Source organism: Strigops habroptila, chromosome 4 (genome assembly GCF_004027225.2).
Source record: "Strigops habroptila isolate Jane chromosome 4, bStrHab1.2.pri, whole genome shotgun sequence".
Taxonomy (NCBI): domain Eukaryota; kingdom Metazoa; phylum Chordata; class Aves; order Psittaciformes; family Psittacidae; genus Strigops; species Strigops habroptila.
Window position 1 is genome coordinate 46,135,132 of NC_046358.1, and position 16,567 is coordinate 46,151,698.

Genomic DNA, 16,567 nt, shown 5'->3' on the forward strand with positions numbered 1-16,567 from the left:
ATGAGGTGGTTTTAAAGCAAATAGAGATTGTCTGTGGCTCTGCAGTTAGTCTTCCTTGCCCCAAACAAAAAACTCAAAACCAACCCAAAACTGATGTAGCTTTCTAAATGGGAGATTTGCAGTAATTTTGTCATACTTTGTTTAAATAGCCTGCTGAATCTCTAATCCCTGGCAAACCTATGATTTCTGCCAGAACTTGGCATACCTTCCACAAAGAGATCTTGTCTTGACTTGAAGATCTCAGAACGTGTTGGTTCTAACTGCTATCTTTCTTACAGCTTTGTCTGGTAGATGGAAGAGGCCTCTTCTTCTAACTGACAGCTGTCTTAGTTTTTATTCTTCTGCCTGTTTTGTAGTAGTAACAACATTGTAATTATGTTGGGTGGTCCATGGTCACTTTTGGTCTCCTTCAGGTTATGCCATACAACCCTGAGTTCAGAGGCAGTTTTTGGAAATAGTTCTTCCCATTCTAGTAGTATGTCCTGTTGGTTTAGGTTGAAGACTTAATGTCTTGTATATAACTGCATTCAGTTTTGAGTACAAGGTGGTTCAATTTATTCAGAAATCCAGAAGACTGTAGAATTTCTGTCCCTATAATTAGCCACAATTTTTTTCTGTAATTTTTTATAACAGTGACTTTAATCTCTCCTTTAAACTCCATAGCTAAGATGCAAGTAATTTATCAGTCTTCAAAATAAAAGTAGGTGTAAATTATTAGTCGTGTTAAGTCTTGTTCTTTCACTGTGCAACACACTGTGCTTAGGCTGTGCAAAATGACTCAGCAATTCCTTTGTTCTTCTTACTGTTTCAGTAGCCCCTTTTATAAACAAGACATTAGGTTTCAGTTAAACATAAGATCTCCACTTCTACATTTAGTTTTCTATTGTTACTTTCCTTTATCTACCCATACCACTGCTTCCCTAACCCACTTCAGCCAAAATGATGTGGGCTAACAAAAGTTTAGCATTGGATCACTCCAGTTGGACCAGGCTAGGAAGAAAATACCTGTGTGGCATTGGCACATCAGGAGGGATTGTAGTCTTTTGCAACTTGAAGTGAAGCTGCAAGCAAAGGTGGGTTGGGCAACTTTGACTGCAAACAGGGGAAGTTACAACTGCAGACTTGGTTCACTGCAGCTAGCCTCTCCAACTCATCCTTCTGGTTTAGATTTGACTTATTCCAATATATGCATGCCAGATCAGGTGATGTAGCACTCTAAGAATATCAAAACCATCAAACAGTACAGACCTGGCAAAAGCATAGTTTAACCTATTGGGGTCAAGTTTATACTGCTAGATGAGGTAAAGAGCTGAGAACAGGTCAGACATTAACAAATACCCCAAGGCTTTATACTGCCACGGAAATACTGTTTCAACCCATCTGTAATTAAAGGGCAAAAGAGATGCCAAAGCCCTTCCTCAGGGCTACTTTAAGCCTGAACAACCTGTAGGCTACTTGCACTTCTACATGTTCCTTATTGAACTCTAGAAAAGCTCCCTCCTCTACTGTAGGAGCTTGAGATTTACATATCTAAGAATTCTGTGGGGTTGATCTATGTTACTTACTTGAGACTTAGCAGCACAATGAAAAACTTGAGAAACGCTCAAGGTCTATGGCATTTAACATGCAAACTGAAGGATATAAGATTTTTTTTTTTTTACTGCCTTGTATAAGTGTGCAGGTCCAGCCTTGAACTTGCTTAAGCTGTCTTTAGAAATGTGAGGAGTTTAAAACAAGATTCTGCATTTGTTAGAAGGTCTTGTTCTGGAATTTGTCCAATATTTCTGAATAGTGAAAGACACTAAAAGTAGCAAGGTAATTTGGGTTTCTTCTACGTGCAAGTACCATGATGGTTTGATTATGGAAAAAAGAATATTCCCTCAGTGAAAGAGGAGTATGAGTGACACCATACAAAGCTAGGGAAAAAACTGTAAAAATGGTGGTAGAGAATAATCCTTCACTGATTTGGGTGCAAACCTGGATAATAAAATAGGTCTTGCCTTACCCTGCTTTCTGTGATAAAGATCACACACTGCACTGGGAGGAAATCCTGGGGACAAAGACCTCCAGATCTGCTGATGTTGTCCAGAGAAAAACTAACTCTAGAACCTGTCTCTTCTTCCAGGCATCTCTGGCTTTCCTCAGTCAGGTTTCCTTTTGTACAAACCAAGCTGTTTCATACTTACCCTCCGACTTGAGTGTGGGATGGGGAAGGTGATGTTCTTTCCCAGCTTATTCTCCTGTTTTCAGCCATAGTCTCCTGTCTCCTCACCCGTCTGAACTATAGGAAGGGAAACCAGGCTGTTACAGGACCACATTTATTTTGGTGAACCCGTATCAGCTGCTACATGAAGAATAACATAGTGGATATTCTCTTTCTCCAATGTTATTACTATTGCAAGGTAACTTCCTACTCTGCCCTGTAGGAGTTTTACAGAAAAGTGGCAAAAATAGTGGCTGATCAATAAGGGGAAGATTAAAATGGGTTAGAGCCCTCAAATGTCAGACCAAACCTGTGATGCTGGATTATTTCAGCTGTTAGAAATGCTGCTTACATGGGGTAAAGATTTGTTTTGAAAATGTGTAGATAAACCACACTAGGATTATTCTTGCCCTTGAAACAACGGTTGAGGTCACCTAACTGAATTTAGGTACTTACTAATCTGTACAAATGTCACTGCCAGGTAATGGTGTTCTTCAGGAATGAAAGTGCTACTGTAATTTCCTTAAGCAGCTTTTCTTTAGCTGTGTCTAATGATATGTAATTTTTTTCAAGTGCAATTTTCCATTGTTGCTAACAGCAGTTCACCTCAGAGGAGGGAACATTACTGCAAACAGTGCTCCAGGCAGCAGCTAACATGGAAAGCAATCCAGCTCAAAGTAGGGCTCTGTGACCTGCTATGTAAAACACCAGCAGCTGTCAGCACCCTGTTTACTCCAGTACGTTCACTGTGGCTTCTGGCTGAGCTACTGCTACAGCTTGTACTTAAAATAATCAGGATGGGCATTAGGGAATAACTGTTTTGGTATAAGCGTAGATTCATTCCAAGAACCATTTCAGTATGTCCAAGTGTAGTAAACTTCCACTCATAGACAAGCCCTTAGTATGGGGAGGAAACTTCAGCAAATGCTTCTTGATGTGGCTGGTCTTGGTCTCTGCAGCATTCTTGCTGCTTGAGGTAAACTTGCTAAGGAAGGTTGTTAGAGGAATGAACACTGACAACCTACCACTGAGGAGAACAGAAGCTGAAATAACTAGGAGCTGCTACATATTTATTGCTTGTATATTTGCATGTACTCCCCTAGCACAACTGCAGTAGGATGCTAATAGCCTGCCTGCTTGTGAACTAGTCAAAGCTTTGCATGTGGTTTGGATCTCAGAGCAACAAGTGAAATAAGATGGGACTGAATCAATAGACCCAGTCAGAATCTTGGAGGACCCAGGAAGCTTTTGTAATGACATACCCCAGAAACTGGTCATTAGAGGGAAGAAAGGTCTTGGGGGCAGTGGAGTCCAGAGCCCTGTGCTTTGCTCTAGGCTGTAAGCTATTGACTATTTTATCAGCAGTTTTGTGCCTATATTAACCTTGTCTGTTAAAATCTGTGAAGGGTAATTCTCAATGTAGAATAACAAAAAGAAAAAAAGATTAAGGAAGAAAAGCTGTTTAATGTGTTTAAAAAAAAAATCACAATCACTTGCCTTATTAATTTACTCATTTTCTGTGGCATTAACAGCCTGCCATGTAGGTGCAATAGAAAACATCAGGTATGTAATTACATAAGAAGCCCATAGGAGATGAGGAATAGCTATAAAAATGGAGAACTATTCCTGGAAGTGGTGTTTCTTTCAGGTGCTGCTTCAGTGGCAGGACTTGAAAGACTGTTTCCTGTAGAAAGAGTGACTCTGGAAGAAATAGAACAAGGTCAGGGATGCGTCTAGTATATCTGGGCAGTGCCAGGGGACAGCAGAGTTGGTCTTCCTCCTTAATAGCTGCCAAAGGACTGGAAATACAAGTAGTTTAACCTGCACTGAATTAAGTGCTGTGGTGGGGGAAATGAGTATCAGTTGGCAAGCTATGCAGCAGGAATGTGTATATAGCATCATATCGGACTTAATTTGTTATTGAAACATTACGGTTTGAGTTAAAAATATAAAAAATAAGAGTGGTAACTTATTGTCCATTCATTTCTTTTTTTTTTAATAGAAAATTTCATTGTGTATATGACTGGTTTTGGAAAGAACAGCTATTAGAATTAATGCTGCCTATTGGGAGTAGTAACTCATCTCAGTCCTGGGCTTTGTGATTAGCTTCTGCAAAAGTTGAGGTCCTCCACATGAAAAAAAAACCAACCAAAAACCCTAGGGCTAATCACCTTCTCTGGGTGGTTTTCTCAAACAGATCAGAGGGCTGGAACACCCTTTGTGTGAGGAAGGGCTGAGAGAGTTGGGGTTGTTCAGCCTGCAGAAGGCTCCAGGAAGACTTCATTGTGGCCTTTCAATAAAAGGGGCTTATAAGAAAGAGAGGGATGAACTTTTTAGTTGTGATAGGACAAGGGGCAATGGTTTCAAACTAAAAGGGTAGATTCAGACTAGATAGAAGGAAGAAATTTTTAATGATGAGGATGGTGAGACACTGGCACAGATTGTCCAGAAAGGTGGTAGAGGCTCCATCCCTGGAAACATTCAAGGTCAGGTTGGACAGGGCTCTGACCAACATGATCGGATGTTCCTGCTCATTGCAGGGGTTGGATTAGATGACTTTTGAAGGTCCTTTCCAACCTGAACCATTCTATGAATTTTCATTTCCCTGCATGAAACTGAGCATACGGTACCAGAATAGAAACAAATACTTGTAGTTAAATACACTTTAATGGGATATAAGCAAGCTGAAGCAAACCCAGAAAGGTTATTGGGGGAGAGTTTTCTACTGATTTGTGATGCAATACTGGGTGTTAGTTTGTCTAAGGGTCATATTTGGTTGTAAGCTAAGTAAGAAAGATTAGTAAGCAAGTTTGCTTGAGGGGCCCCTCAGTAATAAGCTAAAACTGTCAGGTCTTTAAAATTCAGCTTTACTGGAGGCTTTCATTGGCTGACTGAAATGCTTGCATATGCCTAATTCTTCTTGAGACTGCCTATGCTGATGGTCCTAGAGCTGCTTTGGCAAATGGGGGAAAATGTGCAGGTTCCTCAGGACAGCTGACTCTTGAAAAGGGAGGGATGAGATGTGCATGAGAGGCATGTAAACAGCTGATCTGAGCTCGAAGAACGTGTTAGCAAGTTAAAAACACCAATGCAGGGAAAGGGACATCTTTGAGGATTCACCATAGTATCCACTACAGTGGGCTGTAACACTTAAGAATTATGTGCTTCAGAGGTGACAAAATTCCAGCACTTGTCACTACCAGGCGGGAATACCTGTGCTTTCACAAAACCAAATTCCAAATCTGCTTTGTGAGAACCTTTACATGAAACTCCAGGACTAGGACATCAGCCAGAATCAGCATTTACTGTTCTCGTCAGCATCCATAATCATGCCACAGAGAAACTGTAGTGAGGATACCCTGTCAGTCTCCAGAAGTGCTGAGTTAGAGATGCCCATCTTCCCTACCATGCACTCCTGTAGCTGATTAGTGGGCAAGGAAGGAGGTCAGGAGACAGCTGTTACCTCTGCTACTTACACAAGCTCTGGCACAGCCCACTGTACCCTACTGGATAACGTACTTTGAGACCAAAAAACATGTTTTCTGGGTGATTGCTGCATGGTGCAAAGGGAATGTAGAATTGTTGCAGAATTGTCCTTAAGATCATCTAGTTCCAACCCTCCTGCCATGAGCAGGGGCACCTCACACTAAACCATGTCATCTGAGACTACATCCAACCTGGCCTTGAACACTGCCAGGGTTGGAGCATTTACCACTTCTTTGGGCAGCCTGTTCCAGTGCCTCACCACTCTCACAGTAAAGAACTTCTTCCTTATATCTAACCTAAACTTCCCCTGGTTAAGTTTGAACCCATTACTCCTTGTCCTATTGCTACAGTACCTGATGAAGAGGCCTTTCCCAGCATCCATGTAGGCCCCCTTCAGATACTGGAAGGCTGCTATGAGGTCTCCACGCAGCCTTATCTTCTCCAGGCTGTACAACCCCAACTTTCTCAGCCTGTCTTCATACGGGAGATGCTCCAGCCCCCTTATCATCCTTGTGGCCCTCCTCTGGACTCGCTCCAACAGCTCCATGTCCTTTTTATGTTGAGGACACCAGAACTGTACACAGTACTCCAAGTGAGGTCTCACGAGAGCAGAGTAGAGGGGCAGGGTCACCTCCTTCGACCTGCTGGTCACACTTCTTTTGATGCAGCCCAGGATACAGTTGGCTTTCTGGGCTGCGAGCGCACACTGAAGCTGGCTCATGTTAAGCTTCTCATCAACCAACACCCCCAAGTCCTTCTCTGCAGGGCTGCTCTGAATCTCTGCCCAACCTGTAGCTGTGCCTGGGATTGCCTCAACCCAGGTGTAGGACCTTGCACTTTGCTATGCAACTTCATGAGATTGGCATTGGCCCACCTCTCAAGCATGTCAAGGTCCCTCTGGATGTCATCCCTTCCCTCCAGCATATCAACCAAACCACACAGCTTGGTGTCATCGGCAAACTTGCTGAGGGCGCACTCAATCCCAGTGTCCATGTCGCCGACAAAGATTTTGAACAAGACAGGTCCCAACACCGACCCCTGAGCTCGGTGAGACCACTTGTTACAGTTTTCCAACTGGACATTGAGCCATTTACCACAACTCTTTGCGTGTGGTCATCCGGCCAGTTCTTTATCCACCGAGTGGTCCATCTATCAAATTGATGTCTCTCCAGTTTAGAGACAAGGATGTTGTGCGGGACAGTGTCGAATGCTTTGCGCAAGTCCGGATAGACGACATCAACTGCTTTGCCCCTATCCGTCAGTTCTGTAGCCCCATCATAGAAGGCCACCAAATTGGTCAGACAGGATTTCCCCTTAGTGGAGCCATGTTGGCTGTCAGCAGCCACCTCATTGTTTTTCGTGTGCCTTAGCATGCTTTCTAGGAGAATCTGCTCCAAGATTTTGCCAGGCACAGAGGTGAGACTGAGTGGTGTGTAGTTCCCTGGGTCTTCCATTTTCCCCTTCTTGAAAATGGGGGTTATATTTCCCTTTTTCCAGTCATCAGGAACTTCACCTGACTGCCATGATTTTTCAAATATGATGGACAGTGGCTTAGCAACTTCATTCATTAGCTCCTTCAGGACCCACGGGTGGATTTCATCAGGTCCCATGGATGATCTTGAACCTGATCCTCTCCTACAGTGGGCCTAAGGTCTTCATTCTCACAGTCCCCGTGTTTGCCTTGCAAGGCTTGGGTGGTGTGGTCAGAGCATTTGCCAGTGAAGCCTGAGGCAAAGAAGTCATTGAGAACCTCAGCCTTCTCCAAATCCAGGGTAGCCAGTTCTCCTGATAGCTTCTGGAGAGAGCCCACATTGTTCCTAGTCTGTCTTTTGTTTGCTACATGCCTATAGAAGGCCTTCCTGTTATCTTTCACATCCCTGGCGCCAGACTCAATTCTATCTGGGCCTTACCTTTCCTGACCTGGTCTCTAGCTTTCCGGACAATATCCCTGTATTCTTCCCAGGTTGCCCGTCCTCACTTCCACCTTTTATAAGCTCCTTTTTTCCCCCTCTAAGTTTCCTCAGCAGCTCCTTATCCATCCATGGAGGTCTTCTGGCCCTCCTGCTGCACTTCCTTCTAGTCAGGATGCAACACTCCTGAGCTTGGAGCAGATGACCCTTGAATATCAACCAGCAACCTTGGGCCCCCCTGCCCTCTAGGGCTATATCCCATGGAACCTTACTAAGCAGGTTCCTGAAGAGGCCAAAGTCTGCTCTCTTGAAGTCCAGGGCAGTGAGCTTGCTGCATGCTCTTCTCGCTGTCCTGAGGATCTCGAACTTCACCATCTCATGATCGCTACAGCCAAGGCTGCCCTGGAGCATCACATTCCTCACCAGCCCCTCCCTGTTGGTGAGCACAAGGTCAAGCATGGCACCTCTCCTTGTCAGCTCCTCTATTACTTGCAAGAGAGAGTTGTCTTCCTCACAATTGAGGAACCTCCTGGATTGCTTGTGCTGGGCTGTACCATCCCTCCAACAGATATCAGAGTGGTTGAAGTCCCTCATGAGGACAAGGGCCTGCAAGTGTGAGGCTGCTCCTATCTGCCTATAGAGCACTTCATCCGCAGAGTCCTCCTGATCAGGCGGTCTGTAACAAACTGCCACAGTAATGACCCCCATTGCTGTTCTCCCTTTGACCCTGACCCACAAGCTCTCTGTTGACTCATCACCTGTCCTCAGACAGAGTTCCATACTTTCCAGCCTATCACTGACATAAATAGCTAGTCCCCTTCCCCATCTATCTGGTCTGTCTTTTCTAAAGAGCCTATAACCTTCCATTCCAACACTCCAATCGTAAGAGCCATCCCACCATGTTTCTGTTATGCCAATGATATCATATCCCTGTAGCCGTTCACGCATCTCTAATTCCTCTTGTTTATTCCCCATATTACACACATTTGTATAGAGGCATCCTACCCACGTTTCAAATAAAGCTGTCTCACTGGCTTGAGCAGCTGAGATAACCTCTGTGTTGCTCCAAGCATTTATTACAGGTGCAGGCAACTGACTGGGAGTGTTGGGATGGATCAATGCCCCCCTACCCCAACACAGCTAGTTTAAAGCTGCCTTGACCAGCCTGGCAAGTCTCCTACCAAAGCAGCTCTTTCCCTTCTTCCTCATACCAGCTCCACCAGCCTCCAGTAGACCTGGCCTCCCAAATCAAGTCCCATGTTCTAAATAACAAAACCCCTGACTATGGCACCACCGTTCTAATCACTTATTAACCTGCAAATCTGCCTGGCCTTTTCAAGGTCCTCTCCTTCAACCTGGACGATTGATGAAAAAACTATCTGAGGCCCAGAGACCCTAACCGCCTCTCACAGGGCTCTGTAGTCCTTCTTAATGTTCTCCAGACTATATGGTTCCTTATATTCTACTACCCTGGAATCCTTTCTTAGGGGTCTGGAAAGAGACTAGATAAAACTCTGCAAGTTTTAAAGCAACTATTGTAAACTCACATAAAGGACAATATTTTTAAAGGACTTCAGTTTTTCTCTGCTGCTCATATTGTGTACTTGTCCAAAGCAACATGAAGCTCTACAAAATGGATCACCAAACTTAAAAACCACACCCTCTACTTGCATGTATTCCATTCTCACATTGCATCAAGTCCTTCTAGCAAAGGTTTCTGTGGAAAAGGACAATGAAAGGCTGAGAGGCACATGCCATGTTTGCAAGGGAAATTCTGATATTCTTTGCAATAAGGGAGATCAAATATTGCACAGCCTCTTTGGGCATGTGGTCTGATATCCCTTGTTGGAGACTGGAGAAGTACTTGAGCAACTTGACCAAAGGTAGCCCTGTTTTGAGCAAGAGGTTGAACCCAATGACTTCTAGAAAACCTTTCCAGCTGAAATTATGCTATGATTCTATTCCTAAAAAAGTTGAGGTCAATGGCTGGCAGGTAGAGATGAAAGCAAAGGAAAGAATGCAGCCAAGGGGAAGTCTCTGGACCAAGCAAGGAAATGGAAAAAGACTAATGAAAGAGAAAATTAAAAGAGAAACTAGGAAAGGTGAAGAGCAAAATGAGCCCACAGCTGCAATAAATATTATTGCATCCCCAGGAAGCCTTGGGACAGCAATGTGCAGAGGAATGGCTGCAAAGAGCAAAGAGCTTGAGGCAGCAGATCTCCTGGGGTTTCTGACTCGTGCAGCTCTTGCCTCCAGTGCTGTCTGGCCAGAGCACTTGCAGCACCTCCTTCCTTCCCAGCATTTCGGCAACTTTCCTGACTGTCCTCTAGCAGCACACTTGAGCTTCCACTGCACCAGGCCACCTTCTCAGCTTTCCTTGCCTAAGGGCATGTTGATGCAAGGCACATTTTAGTATTTAAAACCCATTTGTACACGCCTGTGCAAGTTTAACTGATTATGTTATGTAAGACACGTGAATTGAACCCACTCCCTCTAGTTGTGTAGTAATAGCTTCTCTGGGAGAATGCCCAGCAACAGCCTCCCCATGACTACGGCCAGATTTTTCTTTAATTTTGACGTTAGTTAGGTATTAACTGTCATTCTGGCATGCTGAGTGCTTTTCCTCTGGAATAGTTTGACTCAGTCATTCACACCGTTTCCCAACCTGTTCACTCTTTTCTACATTCCCTCTCTTCTTCCTCTCCAGAGAAGATGGTACAACACTTGTATTGCTGCTTTTAGTATGATGTATTCAGGAATCCTAGCAGTGGTGATTCAAGAAAGGTATGAAAAATGAGTACCCAGTAGTGGATGAGAGTAGCAGTTTGTCTATGGTTCAGAACTGTGGTTCAGACAAACCCTGCTGCCTCAGGTTGGACAGGTTACAGCTTCAAAAACACAAGTTGGGTCTCCATCAGGTTTCAGCTTTGACTTATCACACCTGGAAATCACTTGGATTCAAATTTTAAGCTGTTTCTGCAGCCTTAAGCCCATCAACTTTGAGAAAGTTGAAGTGGGGATCAGGCCAACGGTCCAGCATTGAGATTAAGTCTGTACTTGGTGGGAAGCCATTTCCCCCTTCAGAAGGTTTAACTGTCCTCCAGATGCACAGTTTTCTTTAATGATGTTTGCAATTGTTGTAGCACACCCGATGGCGTGTATCAGGCTCATCTGTGTTTCTTGGATTGGAAATGTACACTAAACAATTTAAGGGATTTTTCTTTCTTATTCTTAAAGCAGGTTATCCTTTGGCTGTAAGCTCAGTTCCTGGAGTAACTCATCAGCCAAAATATAATTCTGCATACAGTCTCCGCACCAAGTAAAATAAATTCTTAACAGTCATTTAAAAAGAAACCCCAACCCATCCACTTGTTTTGTTGTTTCCTTCCCATGAAGTTTTCAAAATATGTGGGGCAAATCACATTAATTCATGCTACTCATCCAGAGAAGAATCTGTAGTTTGAGCATGAGAAGGCTATTTTTAAAACTCTGAAAATGTCAGATAGAAAGCTATGCCCTGAAGTATAGTCCTGTTCTGCTTTATTTCTTGACTTCATATGAGTGCAGTGCTTTTTAGGGCTACTCCCAGTGACCCTACGGTGAATACCAGTCAGGATAATAATTACAAATAATTACATTTACACCAGTCGGTAACATTTGATTGCTGAGGCTTTTGAAAAGCCTGTCTGAGATCTTGCTGTTTAATCATTCTTGCCCATACTGACAGGTGTTTTCACAGGAATGTGTTTGGACCTTGCTTTGTTACTGGGCGTGCTTACCCCTTTTTCCTATTCTCTCAGAATTAAGAGAAACTGTTCAGAGGTACAGTGGAAGCTATTTTAGTTTCCTCTTATGACTCTGTTTTGATTCATTGGGAATTTCTTCTTACTCTTAAAACCCAAGTCTACTCATTCCCACAATGTAATAACCAATGTAGAGCCACCCAGTGTAAGTGAGCCCCCAGTCTGTCCTTTCCATCCATGTTGGCTGAAAGGGTTTTACCTCTCTGGTAAACTGGGACAACTTTTCAGCTCTGGTGGCTGTCATTAAATTTCTTGATCACTGCACGGTTTTACTGTGCAGGAGGTCCTGGGTTTATTTTGTGGTTCATCTAGTTCTATGCTTTCAGACTGACTAGTGCAGACAGTATATAGGTTTGCTTGGAATTAGCTGTTGCACATGGATGTTGATGAGGTCTTCATCAGTTGGTTTGTAATACTAGTCTTATGTACATTTCCAATGTTACTGTTATTCTTGCCTTTGTTAATTTTTCTGCCTTTCCATTGCAGTAAGTACCTATAGCGCAGTTCCTTGTCTTGCTGACTTTCACAATGGAAATAGACTGGAATCAGTGTTCTAAATCAGATTCTCAGATCATCTAAGCATCTAAGCTTCAGTTTTCTTTATTAATATCCCCTTTGCTGAGTAGTTCTGCAGTGGAATAGCACGTTGCTTTTAACAGCTCCTCTCTTCCTCTTTGTCCTGTGATTTACACAGTTGAATAAAGGAAAAAAATAAAAGTGGCAATGCTAAAGAGCCTGAGCAGCAACCTACCACTATGGGAGGGGATTTTGCTGCAGGAGAAACAGACCTATGGCAGGAATGAGTCCATGTGATTCAGTGATGATGGCTGGGGTTATTTTCAGCAGAGCTATTTCTCACATTACTTTTCCTCAGCTATTTAGCCATCAGAGTGTAGCAGCCTGTTAAAGTCAGTGTTCTCCTGGGTTGTTATGAAAACAGTAAATGCCATCATTTGTTTTCTGCTGTGGGTGAATAAAACAGTCAGTAAACAGTGTTCACACCTAAGGCAAATTTTATATTGAGAGACAACCATTACTCCCTTGCTGTCTTTCATCACTTCACAGTATATTCAACAGCAAAACTGGTAACAACTTACATAGTACCTTCCATCTTGATGAATCCCAAGGGTTTACAGGGATAGTTTCCCCTAATATTGAAGCAGAGTCTCTAAAAACACCCTGCATGTTGCAAATACTATGGGGCAGGGGATGGAGTGCAATAAAGCTGAGTCCTAACTAAACTAGCAGATACTTGTTTGTTGAACAGTGGGCAAAAGTTTACAGCCTCAGACACAAATCTTCTGAATAGCCCCACAAATCTGTCCTATCCTGTTTTGAAATTGGCCTAAAGAAATCCACATATTGATCAAAAGTTCAGACTTCACAGTCTCTGTTTTACTTAGTCTGTTAGTAAATTATTTCCTATTTATTGCATTTGTGTTGTCTCTGATTTCAGTTGGCAAATAGCATGAACCGCATGCTATTTTGATGTTGATGTTGAAATAGACAACTGTCCGCAAAGATCAGGCCTGCCATTGCGCTTGTTGTTGGAAGACTCTGTGCCTAAAATAAAAAGGCACTAGCCTCACCCCGGATACATTACAGTAGAAGTAAGTACATAAAACAATTCTAGTGAAAACAGTAGTTCACTGCTACTGGTAGCAGAGGTAGAGAAAGAGAAAACCAAAGCTTACAGCTGCAGTCTTGAATAAGTAGAAGAAAATCAAAGATGATTAGGTCCTAATCCTTGTCTTAAAGGTAGAGGAACTACTGTGAAAGAAACTGTAAGATTGCCTGAATATGTTTACTTGCACGAGGTTCATTGCTTATATTTCTGTATTGTTTGTAGCTTAGTAAAATTTAGTTTGTAGCTTAGTAAAATTTGCACTTTCGGAAGTGCAAAGATACTGAAGAGATAAAAGTAGGAAATAAAAACTACAGATGAGTTGTTACTAGTGAGATAGAAGGACAAAAAGGAGTGAGGGGGAGAGAGAGACATAAGAGCAAGAAAGAGCCCATACAATTGTACAAGCAGAAGATGTCAGCTTAGGCCAACACAGCTAGAAAAAGGAAGGAGAACTACTTGATATTCAACTAGATAAGCAGGGATATCTTGTCAAGGATCCAGAGTTGAAATCCTAGTTTCTTCTTTTGTACAGTTCTCAGGGTTTCCTCTATCTGTAAGCTGAAGGAGAACTAATATTGTTGTAAGTCCCTTCCAGCTGAAATAGTCTATTCTAATATTAGCAGACAGCCATGGAAGCTGCCCATGGCAGTTTAGGAGAATGAAATGGTTGTTTCCAAGATCCATATCACAGGTTGCTGGGAGTTGGAAAGGTTGTCTATATGGATAACTGCCACTAACTTCTGGTCATCTGAACTGTTTTTCCCATCATGCCTTATACGTAATTCATACAGGACTTCTTAATCCTTGTTGTGAACCACTGTGAAAATTGACAATGTCTCTCCTTGCTGGCATCTTTCTGTTTATAGGCTGTCAGGGCATGTGGACAAAGATGTTGGGTCTCTTTCTGACAGACTCCTGTGGCTGAGGACCATGTCGTTCAGGTGAAGTCTTTACATGTCACTGGGAAGCAGCAAGGTTGTGAGTCAGACTTTTTCTCAGGCTTAGATGTTCAGCAGAGCTTTCAGGCTAGGACTGGGGAGCTGTCGGGGGTAGAGCTGGGCAGTATCTAGTAGCATTTTAAACAGATTGAGGGTTTTTAGGCAACTGCTTGCCAGCTTTGGGATGGTATGGTTCTTGACCTATCTAAACAACTTAAGAGATACAAAACCGGATACCTCATTTGGACCTTGCCAAAAGGGATATCCCAGTATGCTGCGCTAGTGCTCTCTTTGCTTCTGCTGGCAGGCGAGAAGAGTGTGGCTCTACTCAAACCCCTTCCATTACTCAAATCCCAGTCCATTATTAGTTGGATGCTTAGGTTGAAAAATTTCAGTGTCAACATTCATCTGATGGGGGGTGGTGATGTTTACATCTACATTCAGACCCTTTAGGATCAGTGCAGAGCCAAAGTGTGCAAATCACAGAAAATTCCACATGGTGGAATTATAGTACTTCAAATCTTTTTGTGTGCTATGAGTAAACAGGTATTTTGGTCTGTTGATCATTCTGCTGTTTGCTTTGTTATCTTTAGGACTAGCTACCTGCTACCTGAAATTTTTTTTTTAAGCAATCATTAACATCTTGCTACAACTGAATTTGCTGTTGAAGTGTTACTGTGCTGTGATCCTCCAAGCCAACAAAGTTAAATGCCATTGCAAGCCTGAAGAATGTAAATTGTTTTGAAAATAACACCGGCAGTACTTGAGAGAAAGCAAGGTAAGAGCTTATTACACTGAGAACCAAAGGAACTTCCATAATGCTCAGGAACATCTTTCTGCTACTTGGCAAATATTAAAATTTTCCCCTTTAACTGAAAAAAGCACCGGTAACCTGCTGATGAGTAGCAATGCATATCACTTCGAGAGTGACAGTCAACAGTACCTTCACTATGGGGACCTGGCTCAAGTTCTACCACATCCAGTATGTGACATTGAAATTTGAAGTATTGCTGCCATCTGCAGGGGCTCAACTTGATGTAATTTCCATGCTTTATTGCTGAGCTTGTCAGAAACAAAATATTTCCCAGAAGCTTGCTCATCAGGCATGTCAAATTCCATAATGATTGCTTTTTGCTATGTACCACCCTTTCTCAGGCCCCAAAGACCCAAGCACCTCCAAACCAAAGCTTCAAACATGTTTCCCATAGACTTCTTTGGGTCCGAACTTAGAATAATGCATGACAATTTCATTACACTTCCACCTTTGTAAGGTGTGCCCTTCCTGTAAACTTCTTTCTAGTACTACAAAATAGACCGCTGCTAGCCCAAAGTGAAAGCTTGTAAATGTGATCAATCATAAAATTTATCCCAACTGCTTCTCCACAATGGAAGGTGTGATTACTTATTAACATGTAACCATACTGCTCTGCAGCTTAATGTTAGTCTTGTATGTGCTTATGAACTTGTACCTACATGTATATTTTAAAGAATATTAAAGAAACTGGATTGAAGGACAGAGAAAAGTTGACTGGAGTAGACCATAGTAAGACAGTACTCGGTGCACACTTAAGCTATGTGAGCTAATATAAGTCCAGCTTGTCAGAAGTGTTGATACTGGTGATGCATGAAGGAAGGTGCAATCCATACTGCCTATACCAAAAGCAGTGGGAGACATTGGCATGAAAGTTATGACTGATCATGTTAAGGCAGAGGGAAATTTAACTGAGGGAAAAAGGAGGGTATTGAGTATTTGGTGTTGGAGTGGCATGTAAATCAGTCATGGAGTTAGGTGTAAATCTGTAGGACACTAAAATGAGATAAACAGCTATGCATACTGGAAAGACACAAAGGCCATTGGACCTGACAGACTCAGTAGCACAATTCAGGTGTACAAGATGTAGCACAGTTAAAGACACTAGCTGAGGAGTCATGCAGTCCTTCAGATACCAGGATTATGGAACTTGGCAAAACTTGTTTCTTAGCTTTTCTAGGTGTTCATAACAGAAATGAAAAATAAGGCCAAACACTTGGGCAAGTGTGGGTTTCGGATGTGACCCCATTATGTCCGAGGCCTGAAGATGAAATAAATGGAGAGCCTCCACTTATGTGGTAATTAAATAATTTCTAGCTTTGTATCTGTTCTTGTACTGTGAAAGTGCTGGTTGCTGAGATCCTTTTTTTTTTTTCTTTTTTTTTCTTCTGCCATCCTGAACAACAAGCACGAAAGAGAAATGAACTACTGACTCCATCTAGACTTCTCCTTGGTGTCTAACAGATTGTTTTGCTTCTCACTTGAAGAGTTCAGTTTCAGGTCATTTTCTGTCTCCTCTTTATATTTTTGAAAGGATTCTCTATCTACTACTGTACATTCAGTACAAGCTAACGTTCACATCAGAGATAAATGTTTAGGATAGGCAGAAGAAGATTTTTCTTTGCATAAGCTGAAGACAGGATTAGGAAGCAATTCTCACATCCAAATTTGTTTTATTTCATAACTGTTTTGCTTCTTGAAATGGCCTAACTTTATAAACAGCAGCTTGTGACTATGGCAAACAGCTTATGAATATTTGAAGTTAAAAAGCTTTAGAAGCTCATATTAA